The sequence below is a fragment of the Haplochromis burtoni genome, unplaced genomic scaffold (assembly GCF_018398535.1).
Source record: "Haplochromis burtoni strain Fernald_Lab_line unplaced genomic scaffold, NCSU_Asbu1 Contig_180, whole genome shotgun sequence".
Classification (NCBI taxonomy): Eukaryota; Metazoa; Chordata; class Actinopteri; order Cichliformes; family Cichlidae; genus Haplochromis; species Haplochromis burtoni.
Genome location: NW_024582541.1, coordinates 758,170 through 777,157, shown reverse-complemented (window position 1 = coordinate 777,157; position 18,988 = coordinate 758,170). Strand labels below are relative to the sequence as shown.

General features: G+C 40.4%; 1 protein-coding gene and 1 pseudogene across 1 annotated transcript in view; one reads left to right on the top strand and one right to left on the bottom strand.

The window, feature by feature from the left end:
• Positions 1-379: 379 nt before the first annotated feature.
• Positions 380-18,988, bottom strand: part of LOC102302263 (urotensin-2 receptor) — a 62,751-nt gene continuing 44,142 nt past the window's right edge. Inside the window, exon 4 of the mRNA XM_005934373.3 lies at positions 380-4,643. The gene's annotated coding sequence lies outside the window, so the exon portion shown is untranslated. The remainder of the gene's footprint in view (positions 4,644-18,988) is intronic.
• Positions 14,094-15,541, top strand: LOC102290128 (annotated as a pseudogene).

Below are 18,988 nucleotides of genomic sequence, written 5' to 3'. Positions count from 1 at the left end.
CCAAAAAATCCTCAAAAGCCAGACATCATGCAACGATTCATAGAAACTCAGGAACAAATAACAAACAAAGTCATTAAGATCTTTAACTCTGGGAAAGGTTATAAAACCATTTCTAAAGCTGTGGGACTCCAGCAAACCACAGTCAGAGCCATTATTCACAAATGGTGAAAACATGGAACATGGACATGTTTTCACTCTTGTATGCTTTTCATACAAGTTTCACACAAGACAAATGCAAACTTTATAAGATTTATATATATCTTTTCCATATGGGTGGAATGTGGAGAAAAAAGAAATTAAACGTCTTTGTTTATATAAAACAGCAAAAATAGAGAGAATCCCAACAATCAGATGACCCCACCCCTCCATGTGCAAACACTTTGGTGACAGTGGGAAAGAAAAACTCCCTTTTAACAGGAAGAAACCTCCGCCCGAACCAGGCTCAGGGAGGGACGGCCATCTGTCATGACTGCTTAGGGGTGATGGAAGAAAGTGTTTTCTTTATTAATTTTTATGTGATATTGTTGGCTTGCAATAGTTTTAACAGCTTGGCTAATGCTAAGTGAATGCTAAGACAAGGTTGTTGGTCAGTGTAGTGTTGATTGTGTACCAACATTATTATGACAGTCTAGGCAAAACAACAACACAGTGCTATCATGCTGTGCTCTAACCATATTGATGTGTTTTTAGCAGTTTGTGAATCAAGCTAAAGCTACACATAGCTATAAAGACATTTGAGACCTATTCATTATTTGTTTTGGACTGTTCTTCAAACATTTTTTCTATGCAAGAAAATACAGGATATTGCAAGCCATAGCGCTAATTTAGATTCAATCCCATTAAAGACAAAGCTAATAGGCTATATTTGTTCATCAGTTCATGGCAATCCAAGAGATGCAGTGGGGGAACAAACCCATGACTCTGAAAGCTTTTTGCAGAGGAAAACACCAGGTATTAATACGGGATTTGGCAGGAGGAAGAACTCTTAGCTCAGGTATAGCGTGCAATATGAAATATCCAGATCGCTTCAGCAGTACAGATCGTATATCTGATTAATAAAAACTTAAAGGACATTAGATTTAAGCTTTAAATTTAAAGATTACATTAGAAATCTCCTGTTTTATTTTTTTATCTTTTTGAGAATAAATGATTACACATTAACATTTGTTTTTCTTCCCTGGATAAAACTGCAACTGTTCCCTTAACTTGCTGTTAAATTTTGTGCCAAACTCCAAATAAAGTGGTTGCGTATCATAAGCTACATGTTGCTCTGTGTGAAACACTGAATTTGAAATTTGAAAAACTTCTGTACCGCTAGCTAGACGCTGCATCACAGGGATGAGATGGAAAAAAGGATTTTCACTGAGCGGGCTGAATCATGTCACCGCTTTAATCTCGCTATGGACCACCGGATTGCAGAACATGAAAACTGAATTTGCATGAAAGATTTTTTGTTTTTTGTTTTACTAACTACTCATTAAGTGACGAAAAATACTGTGCATCAGTATCAATACCGTGGTGTGAGTAGAAGAAAAATAAGATATTTTTCTGAAAACGGGGAGCTGGCTCTTGCCAGTTTAGACCAGGGGAACTCCAGGCCTCGAGGACTGGTGTCCTGCAGGTTTAGGATGTGTCATTGATCCAACACATCTGATTTAAATGGCTAAATTGCCTCCTCAACATGGCTTGAAGTTCTCCAGAGGCCTGGTAATGAACTAATCATTTGATTCAGGTGTGTTGAACCAGGGTGAGCTCTAAAACCTGCAGGACTGTGGGCCTTCAGGCCTGAAGTACCCCCACCCCTGGTTTACACAGACTAACTAAGAAACACAGATTTGAACTTTGTCATGGGGGGTGATCTCCTAACTCTTTATTCTTTACAGTTTTTGTGATGCAATCACAGACACCTGGCTAGCTTTGCCTGGAAGCAGGTAACAAAGGAAAAAAAATTCACCCACAAGTGACCACAAAGTGCGTCACATGCAGAGCTTTAAAGAGGACCGCCTATCCTTACTCGCCTTTTTCATTTCTTATTTCCCACACCACCAACCGGTCACAGCAAATGGCTACCCCTCACTGAGCCTGATTCTGCTAAAGGTTTTATCAAAAGTGAAGTTTTTTTTTCTTCCCATCATCACCTATTGCTTGATTGTTGTTTCCCCCCCACCCAATACTGTTGGGTAAAAAGTTCCTTGTGGCAGCAATTGTGATTTTGTGCTATACAGATGAACTTGGCCTGGTTGAGCACCTCAGCTCAGATCTCAAAAATAAGCCATTTTTTGCTTCCTTTCCTCGTTTTTTAAGGCAAGTTTCTTATGACTCTTACAGAAAAAAGATGTAAACAGCAGGTTTCTGTAGCTTCTGTGCTCACAGCCAGAGCCATGTGTTTCAGAGAGTGCTGTTTGGGATATCTGACATCAAACTTGGCTCTGTAGAAAAAAAACATGTTTTGAATCCAGGTTAAGACCATGCAGTCTGGAGCTGGATTTTTTGGCTAACAATATCTTTATGACTTGAAAAAGGGGAAAAGAATAATAGAACCAGTTTAAGATGGATTATTGATTTTTATTTTTGGGCATGGCAAGAAGAGTTGAAATTTCTCCTTTTTCCTGTCGTTTTGAAAAGGCTTCTATTTAAGATGGCTTTACATTTAGAGCGCAAAAAAAAAAAAATTGCACCTAGCAGCCAATCTACAACAGCCATTCAATTTCCCATCCATTTGTACAGAAATTGGCCGTAATGCAACCAGAGGGTGCAGCAGGGTTGCTCACAAGAAAGCCTCAACAAGACTGGATGAAGCTAAATGGCTAAAATAGTTATTTACACCTGCTTCTAGACAACGAAAGCACATATTTTATTTTTATTTTCACAAATACACAATCAATAATGTGTCTGCACTGAAATAAAACACTACAAATAACCATTAGTTTTACTTACATGAAAGCTGTTTTTCTAAAAGATGCCAGTATTTTGCTATTTGATGTTATTGGTTGGTAGGAATTCAAGAGAGGAGAAAAGAGGACAAGCATGACTTGAAATTTTGAGTTATTTTGTTGGAATTTTGACTTAACTCTGCAAATCAGGAAGCTGCTTACCCAGAAGCAGATGGCATAGACAAATGCATACTGAAAATCAGGTAGTGATATCATCAATGTGCTACCGAAATGTAGTAAACATGAACAAGCTACTTTTCTGCTAATGCCTGTGAGTCAGCTAATAGCACATTTCATCATTTGTAAAGCCATGCTGAGAGTACTCAGCAGTTTGAACATTTATTTATTTTACTGGGCCATTTTAGCCTTTATTCAATAGTAACAGTGTAAAGAGACAGGAAACTGGGGAGAGAGGGGAAGACATGCAGCAAAGGCTCACGGGTTAGAATCAAACCAGGGTCTACTGCTCTCCCTGGCCATATAGCATATGGTCACCTGCTCATCCCACTAAGCTAACCCGATGCTTGAACATTTGAACATTTATGACAAACAGCAGTAGCGCTGGTAACTCAGCCGAATGCTGCTAGCGTAGTTGTAGCATTGCTAGCTTAGCTATAGCACTGGTAGCTAATGCCTTCCATGTTCTGCTTCCGGATAACATCGAAATGATGGTTAATTTTGGTAAGCACCTCATAGTATAACAGTCATGTTGACTACAGCGCTTCCTGATTAGCAGTTATTTTCTTAAACGTTTTAGCTGATTAACTAAAAATTTTGAGATACATAACACAACATCTTGAGTTATGGATGGCTAAAAAAAAACATTTTCAGTGGCAGAAACAAGCTTCCATACAAACCAGAGCAGATGAGCACACCAGTAAAGAAAAGCAGCTCTTTACGGTGGTTGCAGAAAATCACCACACAATGTACATATTTGGATTACACCTCCTTAGGGCTCCATTAATTTTGGAGTATCTCATGAGCGCTCTTTATAAAACAGGAAATCAAGAGAGTGGGAGTTTAGAAGTTCATAACAGCATTCATGTTTTAGCATTTACAATTTGTCTTCATTTGTAGTCGGTATCTTTTTCTACCTGCTGTTTTGAAGAACAAAACATTTACAGTGCCCTCCAAGAAGGGGTCGCAAGGACCAGCTAAAGACATTGTGTAATATTTTGCCACTTGACCAACGTAAGTACATTGTTTTTTGTTTTTGTTTTTTATGTGTTATTCAAAATCAAACCCTCGATTCCTGTTTTTCCTCCCACTTGTGCGTCAGCAGCATGCACTGTACACCTCTCTCAGTCACCAGGAAATAACAGCTTGACCTGGGCCAGCATGCAGGCTGACCCAGCGCAAGCACAGAAAGCAAGCATGGGAGAAAACCCGAAAAAATATGACGAGTCTGTGTTTTTTGAGACGTTGGTCTCTCTCTGTGCAACAGGAAGTTCTGCAAGTGATGAATATGCATGCGAGGGTGGTGAGGAGGGGGTTCTGTTTTGTACATTGTGTCCAACAGCACTGGTTCCTCCAGGTGTTCATTTAACATAATTGTGTCCGCACATGTTAAAAAACAAAATACTCAAGACATCTTCTCTGTCCTCAGTCTCACTTGTGGTCGAATGGAGTGAAGTGGAGTTCGGGCTCTGCTCCCATCTGTGTCTCCAACTGCTTCTTCTTTTTATGTCCCCTCACAGCTCTCAGTCATATCTGTCAGGGACACACAGGACAGAGCATGGCTATAATTACTGTGGTTGTAAATCCTCTAAAAAAAAACTTGTACATGTACACACACAAACACTTCTCCCTACTTGCACAGTGTGTCCTCTTTGGAAGCAACATGGAGGTAAAAATAGCAAAGAAGCTGTTATCAGCTCCAGCGTGCGTTTACGAAGGTAGTCACAGCTTTTTTCTCTCTTTTTTCAAGTTGCTTAAACAGACATCTTGAGCTCAAAGAAATCATTACAGTGTGATTTAGAGTGCACAGTAAACAGGATTGCCTGGCAGGATCAGATTAGCAGTAAACGGTGTCTACAGTTTCAGTGCCATCATCCCTGGGGTGTTTGGTTTTTGTTCCAAAAGAAAGTTTATCACCGTGCACTATGTATAATCTCTTTAAATGAACTGCGCCTCTGGAATATGGAGCTGAAGCTACAGCTTTTCACAGACAAAATGTGTCCATCCTTATCATTCCTGCAGAATTGTTTGAAAGTCCATGAGGGTACTACGTTTCCAAGATTTGTTTCTATGGGTTATAATTGGTAGTGGAGAATCAGAATCTTGCCTATAGGCACAAAACAACTTAGTTAGGTTTGCAGTTACAAATACAGGCTCTTCATTGCCATGGTCACAATCGTAAACACCAATAAAGGCGTACAACAGACATTGTCAAGTAACTTGGACTATGGAAATAAACAGCATTATCTTGCATTAACTTCCAATGTTTGTCCAACCCATCTATCCAAGAGGGACTATTCATGCTACAATGTCCCTCTGGCCATGTCCGCACGCATCTTTTTCTCTCGCGTCACAGTGTGGACTGCGAAAACTGAGATTTTCGAAAACGATGACACATTTTAGTCATATATGACTAAAACTAAGACGGCGGACGGCATTGTACAGCAGTTTTTTTGTTTGCTCCTAATTTTGTCAGCCCTATTACAGATTAATATCAGTTTGGACATGCTCCAGATAGCTCCAGATAAAACTCGGCACTTGACATTTTGCCACGCCGTTTCAAAGAGCCGGAAAGTAAATAAATGGCAGACGAAAATGATGCAGGTTGAATGGTCTTACATTTGATGCATGCGCAGTACAGGGACATTTTCAGTGTGGATGAAACAACTGAAAATGGTCGCGGAGCGTTTTTAGACGAAAACGCTGTTTTCAAATTTATCAGTGTAGACGTAGCCTTACTCACATCACTGCTTCTGCAGTGAGGATGTGAGATACACGAGGGTTTGTGAGATACACGAGCCAAAACCTCGAAATGAGAAATCTTTTTTTCCCCATAGCCACTCCTGAACCAAGTCAACCCAAGCAATCAAAGAGTTGTTACCAGTAGGTAATGAAAGCAGAGATGAGTAGTCATGCTTATAACACTGGAGCCTCCATTTGTACCTGTACTCACGCCAACAGAAGAACTGCTGTGGCCACATTTTCGATGAAGTGATCTATGGGCTGGTTTTCCGCTTTGCTCTTAGCTTTGTGTTAATATTTAAACACCAAAAGAAAGCACTTGTGTGCATGCTGAGTAGGATAGGGATTTGTGCAAGTGTATTGGGAGGAAGCCTAAGGTATGAGAATGCAAAGCAGATCTCACTTCCTGCTCTGCTTTGGGCCAAATTACTTTGGGCACAATGGGGTGTTGCCAGACACAAACATAATTTATGAGTAATAATAAGAGCCCTCTGCATTACTTCTTCTTCTTCTTCTTTTTTTTTTTACAACAGTATATGACTATTGCTAAGGGAACAACTTTTAAATAGTTAGCTTAACCCCAGCTCCCTTTTTAAAACAAAAATCAATCTTCATAATCTGCTCTGTTGTTATCGTCTTTGCAGCTTTACGTGATGGATTTCAATCTCAGCATCGGAAAGCATAAGGTGTTAAAATAGTCATCTTATTCAAAAGTAAGTGCACATTTATCTGAGTTTAATCAAAAAGGTCAGAGAAATTATGCTAGAGTCTTCACAGGCCTTTTGCAGGCAGAAAATTTCCCGAAAGTCTGACCACAAATCAAGGATGCTGCAGAGAATGCACATCTGAATCCAGATGTGGAGCTCATCAGTAGAGGAGGATTGCCAGAAGAACATCATTAAAAGTAGTTAGGGAAATGTGATCAGAAAGTGTTTTTTTAAGCAAAAGACAAAAAAAGAGCATTAAATAACCACAAAATGTGTGACAGACTCTTCAATAGTAATTTCACATTTGTGCTCCTCAGCACGTACTCACACAGATAAAACAAGTTTGCCACATAACTCAGTCACTACTGAAGCATCCTTGCTTGGAGACAGATAATGAACACACGTGCAGCTAATGAGTTGTGTGATAAGGAGGTTTATGTAGATTATTCACCCATTTTCATAATCCCTCATTTAACTTGAGGTGTGGGGTGGGGAACCTGCACAGGCACACGAACCTGGAAGCTCTATGCAGAGAGACCCCAGTTTACTCCTGTGAGACAACAATATTAACTCTTACACTACTGTAGTCAACAAGTCAACATGACTGTTATACTATGAGGTGCTTACCAAAATTAACCATGGACTATAATCACTCATCATTCATGGGACTGATTCTTTTTATTGTTAAGGCCTAAAAATAAACGGTGTGAAAACAAAGTTGACATCAAGCGATGATGAGCTGCTCCTGATGGGGTTTTTTGTTGGTTTTGCTCCTGATGTTTCAAAGAAAGAAAATTAAGAAACTGAGAATCTGGGTCCATCCAATTTTTCATGAGAAGAGAGAGGGGGAATGTTTTGACCCAGGTCTTGCTGGCAGTGTTGGGAACACATGTGAGGAGGGAGAAATAATTCCAGAGAGCCGATTGACCTGGAGCAGCATCTTGCTGTGTGTCTGAGGTAAAATAATGTTATTTTACCAGTGTTACCTGCAAGTTCTGAGCTCTGACCGCTTGTGCCAAATGCAGTGGTGCAAATACATTCTGCGAGATTACATGGTCGGCGTGAACAGCGGCAGTAAGAATGAGGGGACTCTCATTCTCACTCTCTTTTTAACACATATTTAATAATATTTTTTAAGTCCTGTCTGTGTTAGTTTAGATTTTACATTATATGTGGTACAGTATGACAATGTCTAAGGGAGGACAGGCAGGAAAAAAAACTGCACAGATTTTAGGTGTCTGGTGTGTAAAGGCCTTGACTTTACACAGTATGCATTACACAATACTTTACATTATTTTTGTGTTGTTACTTTAACACAGCCTTGAGATGGATTGTCACATATTTACCATTTAACAAAGTAAACTTTAGGCCATGCAATAGCATAAATCTTGATCCTAATATGGACACACACAAGACCTTTTCCTGGTGTTTTAGTATTAACACAAAGCTGAGTGCAAAGTTGAAAAGCAGCCCAAAGAGCACTTCACAGAGATTGCCAAAGCAATTCCATTGTAGAAACAGGTGCAAACAGGGTACACATGAAACGAGCCTGACTGCTCATCACTGCTTTTGTTACCTGTTTGTCAGGCTCTGACTGCTTGGCCAGGGTCAGCATACACTTCAGCTTCACTGTGTACTGGCTTAGTGCAAAGAGTCCATGTCAGGTTATCAGCAGTTGTTTCAAGGCACACTTTGCTCTTTCTTGTCCTTTTGTGAAATAAAATTACACCGTGTGTAAAAGGTTGTGGACTCCTCCTGAAGTCAGATACCAAGTAACAAATCTTTGCCACTGTGTGATTAAACTGCAGTGTGATTACTGAAAATGACTTTATATGTGCTGTTAAAGAAAAATATAATTACTTTATAGAGATTTACTTCCAACATTGTTGATCAAGATATATATGACTTAATTGGTAGATAAAGGATGACATGAAGTGGGAAGACTAAAGCAGAGCACTGCAGAGAATTCTGGGAGGTGAGGGTTGCATTCGTCACTGAATGCCTTGCCAATCTGATTAATTGCTGTATTACTGATTGTTCCAAATTATTGAATAACTTCAATCACTGCTGCTGTACTAATCAATATATTTTATTTGTGATGTAAACATATAGATTGTACATGCCTCAGCCAAGTCCATAGAGCAACAAGCACATAAGCTCTCGCTAATTGGTCTAGACTCTGAAAATAACACGGAGCTGCCATTACTCATCGTGTGTGCTTTGATATAAGCAGCCCTGCTGGCATTTTGCAAATGGATTAAGACAATTAACAGATGGACTCTCCTTCACCTCACCTTGTTTTTTTAAATTGATCTTGTTTAATTGATCGTGGAGTCATGCACTGTAGTACCAGAGCAACAACTTAATGGCATTACAACAGACAGCATCAGTTCTCTTAAGCACTTTCTACAGCTAAGTGCAACACTACTAGCGGCTTATTGAACACGCTAAATAATCATCATGTTAGCATCACCGCGAGCTTTATTGTTATAGATTGAACATTCATTCCTTTTTGGCCTCAACCTAAAATGTCTTCTCATAGCTCACATTTACCTAAGTCTGCGTTTTACCACGGTCCTCGTTGTTATTCTAATCATATGGATGTGGGTCAGATGCAAATCCATCCATTCGGCATCCGTTCATCTTTTTACAGATTTATTGCGGTTACACACAAGTAGAAAAGCCCATGCAGTTGGTGTTATATATGCCATTCCTAGTATACTGACACAAAGAATCAATTAAATTTGGTCTTTTCTGGGCTGAATAAAGGCATGCTTAAATGATGGGTGGTCCAGAATAATATTATCTGCTATTTTCAGTGTACTTCTAACTTCATTTAAATTATTAAAGTATAGACAGATTGTTTGCAATGGTCTTTTCACTTGTTCCACAGAGACACTCAATGAAGACAAATTCCAGTGCAATAAAAATGACCTTTCCTGTTCGCTACATCTTGATGAACCCAGGCCCTTTGATTAATGAATATTCATCAAAGAGGCTGTGTTTTTCTCAATATCTGCAGACGGTTCCCAAATGTAATCAGTATCTCCCTCGGAAAAAAGAACAAAAGAAATAAAGAAAAAGACCGGGCACTATAATGGAATCTAAGGCGTAATTTGAACAATGCGTTTAGTATCTTTGAGATGGGAAATATTTAATTAGTCCATTCCCAGTAAGCTCACTGTGAGAGTAAAAATTTAACAAATGGTCCTCAGCTATTTTCTTTTAATATTTTACTTTGAAATAGTGATGCATAAATGTCCTTTAACAGCATGTAAAATACTTAAATACCCAAAGAAAATACTGATGGTTAAACAACTCACATTAGGTTTTTAATGTCAGATTGAGGAGGTGGTAACATTTCCCAATTGTGTGTTATGTACTGTGTGTTGAAATTGTTTATAGACCAGTATCCAAGCCAATGTTCACTGTTCACACACTGATTGCTGTGATCCCTCGAGGTACCCTAATTTCAGCTTCTTCTGGGCTATATTCTCAGCAGCATATTAAACATATCAGGTCCCCATAAGGAGAATCATGTGCTAACAGCTGTCTAAATGACTCGGGTAAAGTTTGTAGCATGCTTGCTTGTTGTTTTTGTCTGCTTCCACTTGTCTTTGCACTAGGATGATGTCGGCGTAAATGTGCAGTCATATTCGTTGTGTTTCCATTAGTGCTGTCAGCGTAAATCTCGTTAAAATGACATTAACGCCACAACGCGGCAAATCTCCGTTAATGAGTTACCGTGGATCGCCCCGTGCATGGGGCTGGACGGCCAACACGTTAACGAGCTAACTGCGCTAACACACTAGTTCCCACCAATTGAGCATTGCGTGGCACATCCGACATACTGTTTTACTTTTGTCCATGACGCACTTACCATCAGGGTCATGCTTCACATGAAGACCAAGATAGTTTCAAACGCCAGATCTGAATGAGGGTGGGGGAGGTTCAGTTTCCGGTAGCGTTGAGGTAGTTGCCATGTTGCAACGAGCTTAGCTTCTGTCTTGCCAGCTTGCGCTGCGCTCAGTGGATCTGCACTTGACAGTGCAGCCTAGGCGGAGTAGTCGAACGCAGATCCACTGAGCGCTCAACACAGACAGCATCGTCAGAAGAAAAGTTGATAAAATATTAAAAAAATTGTATTGTTCGATACATATGCGTACCGAACCAAAAGCACTGTATAGAACGGTTCAATATCGATATGAGTATCGTTGCACCCCTACTCTTTATATCTTATCGCAACGGCCCAGCCACCCCGGCCTTTCATAAACTGGTCATCATTTTCATTTTACATTGTTGTGCAATTTAATTTGCATCAAAAAATTGTCAAAATATATAATACACATTTTGCAGCTGTGAGTCATGACTTGGTCTCATTTATTTTCATCACCCTAGTCTGATTCTCTTTATACCCACTCATTTCCCCACACTTCCTTTACCCTCCAGCACTGTGTTTGTCTTACTGCCTTTATCATTCCAAGGAACTAAACACAAACTAATGTCACTAGTTTCACAGGTGCACAAAAATACTGTATAATTCAAAAATTGTACTAATGGTGCTACTTGTAGGGAGAATTGTCCATTCAGGCATTTACAGTCCATCGAGCCAAATTCAAAAACCATCCTGGACCAAAGTGGTGGACAGAGTAAAATGGCCATCTACCTAAGAATGTATATACAACACGTCTATTCAACGTAAATTCATTATATTATTGTCTGAACCGCTGAAACCAGTGCGGAGGACACAATCTAAAGGCTGGAAGAGACAAATTAAAGCAATGTGAAGCAACATAAAAGAGAAAGTAATTAAAAACAGACTTAGAATGCAAAGACAAACGGAGAGTGGAGCAAAGACAATGCAGGGACAAAGGAAGACATTTAGAAACCACAAGCGAAGAACCAAATGACGACTAAGTAACACGATCGTGAACATGACCTGAATGTTCTAAAGCACAAAACGTTGAAGGAAATGAGCAAACTGCATTAGTCTTTGAGCTCTCATTATGCTTTAATATCTTTCTGAATATGCTGGACCCGAGCAGTACTTTTAGCTGCATTGACTTTCAAGTGTAATGCGTTCGCCTCCGAATGTGTCAGTACGTATTCGCGTGAGCGGATGCTTTTTGGATTGACGCGCATGTCAGTGTTTCCACATCCTGTTTACTGGATCCATTTGACTGGAACACTTAGCATCGCCCTGCCCTGTAAAGGTAAGCACTCTGCAAAGTGCGTTTTGCACTCTGCAAAGTGCAGAACGCACACGTGTGCGCTCACAAACTTGGCACACAATAGGGATATTTAACGACATTCTCCACTCTATTGTATTGTTTGCAGGTGCTGTGACAATTTCTGGAAGAGAGAATCATCAGTTTCTCATTCAGCCTTTCCTCTGATTCAATTTCATTCTGTTTTTTTTTCATAGTACACAGCAATAAGAAGTCACGCAGAGACTCAATGGACTCTTATTTGGATGCTTGGATACTTCAGTACCTGGTTTGCTGAGACTAAATGTCCAACTGATCTGCAGTAAAATATTTTAAGGATTTCTGCTTGCATAAATCATGTTTTCCACTTATTTTTTTTAATACGCACCAATTAAAATGACATAAGTGTCTAACAATGTAATAAAAAGAGAGAATACATGTTGGATATACCTAGGGTTAGTGTTAGGAATAGGGTTGGAGACCTTGGAAAATTAAAGGCGATCTATTATGATGATTTCCACATCCATGCTTTCATTTTTTGTGCCACTCAAATAGTTTTGCATGATTTGTTGTAAGAACCCATCCCTATGATATCAAACTGTAACTTATGGCAGGCCATCAGTTCAACTACCAAGCTTTCCATCCGTCCATCCATCCATCCATCCATCCATCCATCCATCCAAGAGGCCCCTTACTATAGGAGTTTATTCTGCCTTAAACACATGTCTTTTCTGCCAATCAGTGGGAGCTGAACATGCACTGATTAGCAGTTTTCTGTGTTTGTGAGGTTTGACAGGTGTATGTGAAGTCACCTTTAGCTCATCAGATGAAGTGGGACTGTGAGTAAAAATTCATTAGGTGGTTCAAGTAAAAGTTCTCAGATCAGTAGGTATTCGCTCCAAATAAAGCCAGCATTCATGCCATCTGAACATATGTCTTCACCTAGCTATTGGTGCTTCCATAATTATCTTTAAAGTGCATGCAGCCTAGTTTGATAGTCAAGCTTAGAGAAGTTTCTGCACCTTAATTTAGCAGATCAGGGGCCAATTGTCTTCACTCTTTCCCTGACAACCACCCCAGTACTCGTAATGAGTTTGGAGACCTCTGTAAAAATCCATAAAGATGTGGTTTAATGACCATTTGAATAGTTTCCTGGTTTTGGGTACCTACAAAGACAGAGACCATCCTGACTCATTCCTGATGCAAACCCAGTCATTTTGTTCTATAAGCAAGCCTGAAATATGACAGACACCACTCAGATCAGAGGAGAGCTTCAAGGATCGTCCTTAGTAGGTGTTCAAGGAGCAAAGAGTTAAAACTTGTTACCGTATGTTGCTTCAGTTAAGTTAGAGTAGCCTGATAGGATCCTGTTAAATGACATTATTATACTAAATATTGCAAACTCAACTCTACTTGCACACTCCAAGTGTTTTATACAGTCTGATCCACCCATTTACACAAGCTCTTGTTTCTTACGTTGAAGTGCTTTCTATCTAAGATTTACACACATTCACCCTCCAATCAGCAATCACCAACACTCTGTCTTTCATGACGTCATGGTTAAGTGTTTTTGTAATGAGGGCACCTTAACTCCATCTATTAGTGGCTAACCCAGGCATGGGCAAACTACGGCCCAGGGGCCACATGCGGCCCGTTAAACGTTTTGATTCGGCCCGCCAAACTTGAAAAAATTTAATAAATTAACCTTGTTAATGTTTTATTTCCCCTGCAATTCTGATGTTTCCTCACTAGATGGCGCACTCTAGATATATTGGCTTTGTTGAGATGAAGCGTAGGCCTATTACTCCACGTTTGCACTTTTCCCTTTGACCCACCGCCCCTCTATGAAGATGAGTGGACCCAAGAAAAGGAAAGTGGACAGAGAATGTTGAGCGTTCAATAAGGAGTGGACAACTAAATATTTTTTCACTGAACACCAATCATCTGCTGTTTGCCTGATATGCCAAGAAACTCTGGCGGTTTTTAAAGAGTATAATATTAGCCGTCACTTTGCCACAAAGCACACTAATTATGCTAGCAAGCTCTCAACAAAAGAACGGGAATCTGCTGCTGAGAAGTTGGCAGCTAATTTGAAGGCTCAGCAAAGTTTTTTTCACCGTCAAACTGCCATTCAAGAGTCAAGTACCAAGGCCAGTTTTATGCTTTCATTCAAAATAGCAAAGGCCAGCAAACCACTGTCTGAGGGCGAGTTTTTAAAAAATGTATGGTAGCGACAGCAGGTATTTTGTGCCCGGAGACCAAAGACAAATTTGAGAAAATCAGTTTATCACGGCGGACAGTGACTCGCCGTGTAGAATTAATAGATGAAGATATCACCAGCATATTAAACAAAAAGGCGAAGTCATTCACTTTTTATTCTTTAGCACTGGATGAAAGCAACGATGTCAAAGACACTGCTCAGCTCCTCACTTTTATCCGAGGAATCAACGAAACTTTTGAAATAACGGAGGAGTTTTTGACAATGGAGTCTCTGAAAGGACAAACACGGGGAGAAGAGTTGTTTGAACGGGTGTCTGCTGCCATCGAAAACATGAAGCTTCGCTGGAGTAAGCTTGTTAACGTCACTAGAGATGGATCTCTGAATTTAACGGGAAAAAACGTTGGCCTGCTGAGGAGAATCCAGAATAAAGTGAAAGATGAAAACCCTGACCAGGATGTGATTTTCCTCCACTGCATCATCCACCAGGAATCTCTATGTAAATCGGTGTTACAGCTGAATCATGTTGTGAATCCTGTGGTGAAACTTGTCAACTTCATACGCGCACGGGGACTTCAGCACCGTCAGTTCATTGTGTTCCTGGAGGAAACTGATGCGGATCACCAGGACCTGCTTTATCACTCCCGTGTCCGCTGGTTGAGTTTGGGCAAAGTGTTTCAACAAGTGTGGGAGCTCAAAGAGGAGATTGGCGTGTTTTTGGAGCGGCAGGGGAAGACTGATGAATTTCCTGAGCTGAGCAACAAGAGCTGGATGTGTGACTTCGCGTTTGCTACGGACGTATTTTCACACTTGAATGAGCTCAACGTGAAACTGCAGGGGAAGGAGCAGCTTGTGCATGTACACAAACGTGAAAGCCTTCAAATCCAAGCTGGCTTTATTCTCCAGGCAGATTTTGAACAAGTCATTCACTCATTTTTCTACACTAGCCACGCTGAAAGAGGCCGGAGCAAAAGTAAAGAAATACAGTGAGTCACTGGATGCACTGCACGGAGAATTCTGCTGTCGGTTTTTGGATTTCAATAAAATTGACAAGTCACTTCAATTGGTGGCCTTTCCTCTGTCACAAGACCCCGAAACAGCTCCAGAGGAGCTTCAGCTCGAACTCATCGACCTTCAGTCTGACTCTGCCTTAAAAGAGAAGTTCAGCTCTCTGAAACTAAATGACTTCTATGCTTCACTCAATGATGCCGCGTTTCCAAATCTAAGGCGAAAAGCGCAGATGATGTTGGCTTTGTTCGGCTCTACCTTCGTGTGTGAACAGACCTTCAGCGTCATGAACATCAACAAAGCCAGCCACAGATCCAAGTTAACAGACCTACACCTCAGATCCATCCTGAGAATCGCCACAACAAAACTAACTCCAGACTTTGATACGCTGGCTAAAAAAGGAGACCAACAACACTGCTCCCATTAAAATGTGTGTGTCTCTGTGATACGCATGTTGTTAAAATGAACAGTGCGCGCAGATCAAATATAACGCTTCACAGACTGACTTGCTGCAAGTGTTTCGTCCTTGCACTGGTCGTTGTTGACTTTTAGCACCGGGGAAACAAATTGAATAAAAGGAACAGGACAAGTACATCTGCATCTCCTACTGTTTTTGAAAAAAAAAGATAGTCGGGAGGAGAGTGATGGTGATATCCTGAAGGATAACTTTCAGTGCTTTAAAATAAAATGGTCATTTATTTGATTTTCACTGTTTAAAGACTCATTTCGAAGTCAGAGATTTTATTGTAATGCTTTTCTTCATTTTCATTGGAAATTAAAGCACGTTTTCTCCATATCCCAAGATGTGTATTTTTCCCCCAATGAGGTGATGTTTTCAAAGCATGCCATCTATCTGCTCCTGTTCTGGCCCCTTTGTCAAATGTTAGAACTCAATGTGGCCCACGAATCAAAACGTTTGCCCACCCCTGGACTAACCCTAACCCTGCCTTCATAATACAGTCAACGAACTTTCTGTCCTCAAAGTTCAGATGGTTCTCTCAGGTGACTTTGTAAGCACATTTAGACTCACACAACAAAGATAATAGCAGACACACAGACAAACACTTAAGGAGTGAGAGATATAAAGAGAGAGGGAGAGAGCATCATGGGACCTTGGACATACAAATCCACCTGGCTGAAATATTCAGAAGTGTTAACAAGCCTGAGGCCCCGGTATGATCTGCTGAGACGGGATATGTGGGACTTCCCCCTTCTGGTCTACTTATCTTTGCCTCTGCTAAAATTATTTTTATCCCTGGTAGGGACAAGACACACATACCCCTCCCCCCAAAGTCTTTTTTCTTTTTTTTCCCCTTCACAAATCACACTCTGCTGAGGTCTGCACTACGAAGCTCGATTTGGGCCTGAAGGACAGTAACCTCAGGTTTAGCCTTGGTGTGACACAGATCGTTCACTGCTGATCAGTCAGCAAGTATATATGTATATTACCTGCTTATGCATATTGTCCATTGGTGAATACTGCTGTTTTGTATAGTCATATAATGCTAAAATAAACTGAACTTTATAAGCTAGTTATTGACCTTATACATCTTATATTCATAGTTGGTTTGCCCTACAGCTGGATACGGCCCAGGCTGTAAGGCGAGCTGCAAGTTTATATTATATTTATATGGTTTATATTTGAAAAAAGAAAAACAGCTGTACTATGAATGGTCAATCACTGCTTCAGTGGACAATCGTCTGACTCATTGCTGACTAACACAGCCATGAAATATTCATTGTTGGCTTGTTATCCGATGTTTTTCCAGCTTCCTGCTTTGGCTGCGAGCACATGCTTTATCTCCTCTTTACTTTGCAGCATGCATGTCCCACTCAGGTCCTAGCGGGCATGAAAGTAAGGAAGATGAATCTTCGCTTTTTGAAAGGATTTTTTCTTTATAGGAGGCACACATTTGGGGACTATTTGACGACAGCGTGCTTATAGGGTATATAAATGCACATTCAAGTGTAGTTTTTCTCCTCAAGAGGATGTTTCATTAACGCAAGCTCTACAGTTTGGAGCCGCCTAAGCTTGCTGACTCTTATCCGCATCGCTCTAGCTCACCACTTTGTTCTTCTGCTGTTAGAATAGCACTGGGCAGAAAATAGAAAGTTGAATGACTGCTCATTGGACACCTGTTGACTTGAGATTGCTATGCATCTGGCTTTGCACCCTTCCACTGATCTACCTCCTCCATCACACCCCCTCCCTCCTCCTCCCACTGTCATTTTCTCCACAGTCATGTTCCAGCAAACCTCCCCTGTGTCCTCAGTGGCAGCCAAACCACCTTACAGCCCACTTGGCAGCATCCATCAGGCAAGTTGCACCATCTTTGCCAAAGCCTCATTAAGAGCTCATCAGCCACCATGTGGATCTCAGTGTGCTGAGGAAGTGAGGGCTCACTGATTTCCTCTGCCATTTCCTGTATATCCACATATGTAAATTATTCAGCTAAGCGGGGAAAAGAGCAAACTTCAGCATGGTTTCTTTCTCCGTCTTTAAGGAATTGTGTGATTTTTGTTTGAAGCGCTGAAGGAAGCATTTAGCTACCAGCCCTTCAAACAAAGTTGATTGCAAAGCATATTAGCGGCACAGTGTTATAAATCTCCGTGGAAGGGCTGGGAGAAAATCTTACAGGCTAATTATTGTGGTTATCAGAGTTTCTATTGTTATGTACTTCACATACTCTGGACCATGTTCAACTTGGATGCCAGCTTGTGGAATTTGGACTACAACACTACACTTCTGGACGAGACATAAATCAAGACGTGTCGAGTGTAAAATCGCGTGTGGGGGTGTGTTTGGGCCTGGGTGGAATTTTAACTGAATGTCCGGGTAGAAGACGGGTTAAAAGTAGAGCTGGTGTTCCAGTTTTGTATTCTGCTTGTTATGGCTTCTTATTCTGACTCCCTCTGCTCTGGCAGGACACACAGACCTAGCTCATAGCACTTGGCTTAACACCCATAGCTCAGTGGCTTGTTCCTATCTTTGCCCTGCAGCACTGCAGGCCTCATCCACACATGCAATCACAACACTGCACACAAACATCTATTAATGGGAGAATGTGTGTGTTTTTTTTTTCCACAAATACACTTTTGATTTAAGCTTTTATTTGATAATTAACTTTAAACGTTCATCAATTGAATGGTGTTTTGATTTACTCATTACGGTGGTGTGGTAATTAAATTTTCTCACTCATTACATATGCAGATATATTAATATTATTTAAAAAAAAAAATATTTTTAATATTATTAAAATCTTTATTTATGTTTTGCTTGGTGCTTGGAAAAAGCAACGTAGCAATAACGCTGATCATTTTCTAGCAATGCAATGTTTCTTGTTAATTGTTGTTAACGTGTCAATGCACTTTTCTATATACAGCACTATATATGTGCATGTATGTGATGCACATAATAAAAATTAAATACTACACTAATGAGTAGTGTAGTATTTAATTTTTATTACGTATGTTCGACTGTTTCATTACAGCAGCAGAATACAGATAGAATTTGGTATCTAGACTGCAAGCTTTTTTCTCCATGCAAATATAATGCACACAGAAATTGTGTAAACATTCCCCCTGAGTCCCCAGAGGGTGGATGCTGGAGTGGTGGAGTGGTTTAAAGTGTGGGCTGCAATGCAGGACAGCAGCAGCACTGACTTGTTAAAGAGAGAGAGGTGCAAAATTTGCAGCTTAAATCAACCACCAAATTGGAAAGGCGTAGTTGGAAAGTGGCAGGATGCCATGTAGCTTGAGTTGCTTGCCTGAACTAGCTCAGAAAAAAAGGCAACATAAATGATATTTAAAATAGGAAAAAGACAAAAACAACTATTCTAAAGGCTTTAGGTTTCCTGTGACTGTTTCCACTGCCGATGGATTACATGCTGCATATTGTCCTCTGAGGCCTCTGACAGTCTGAATCCCAAGTTGAAACAATGAAATCAGCCACTAACAACAACAGATAACATACAGTGATTAGGCTTTATGACCCCC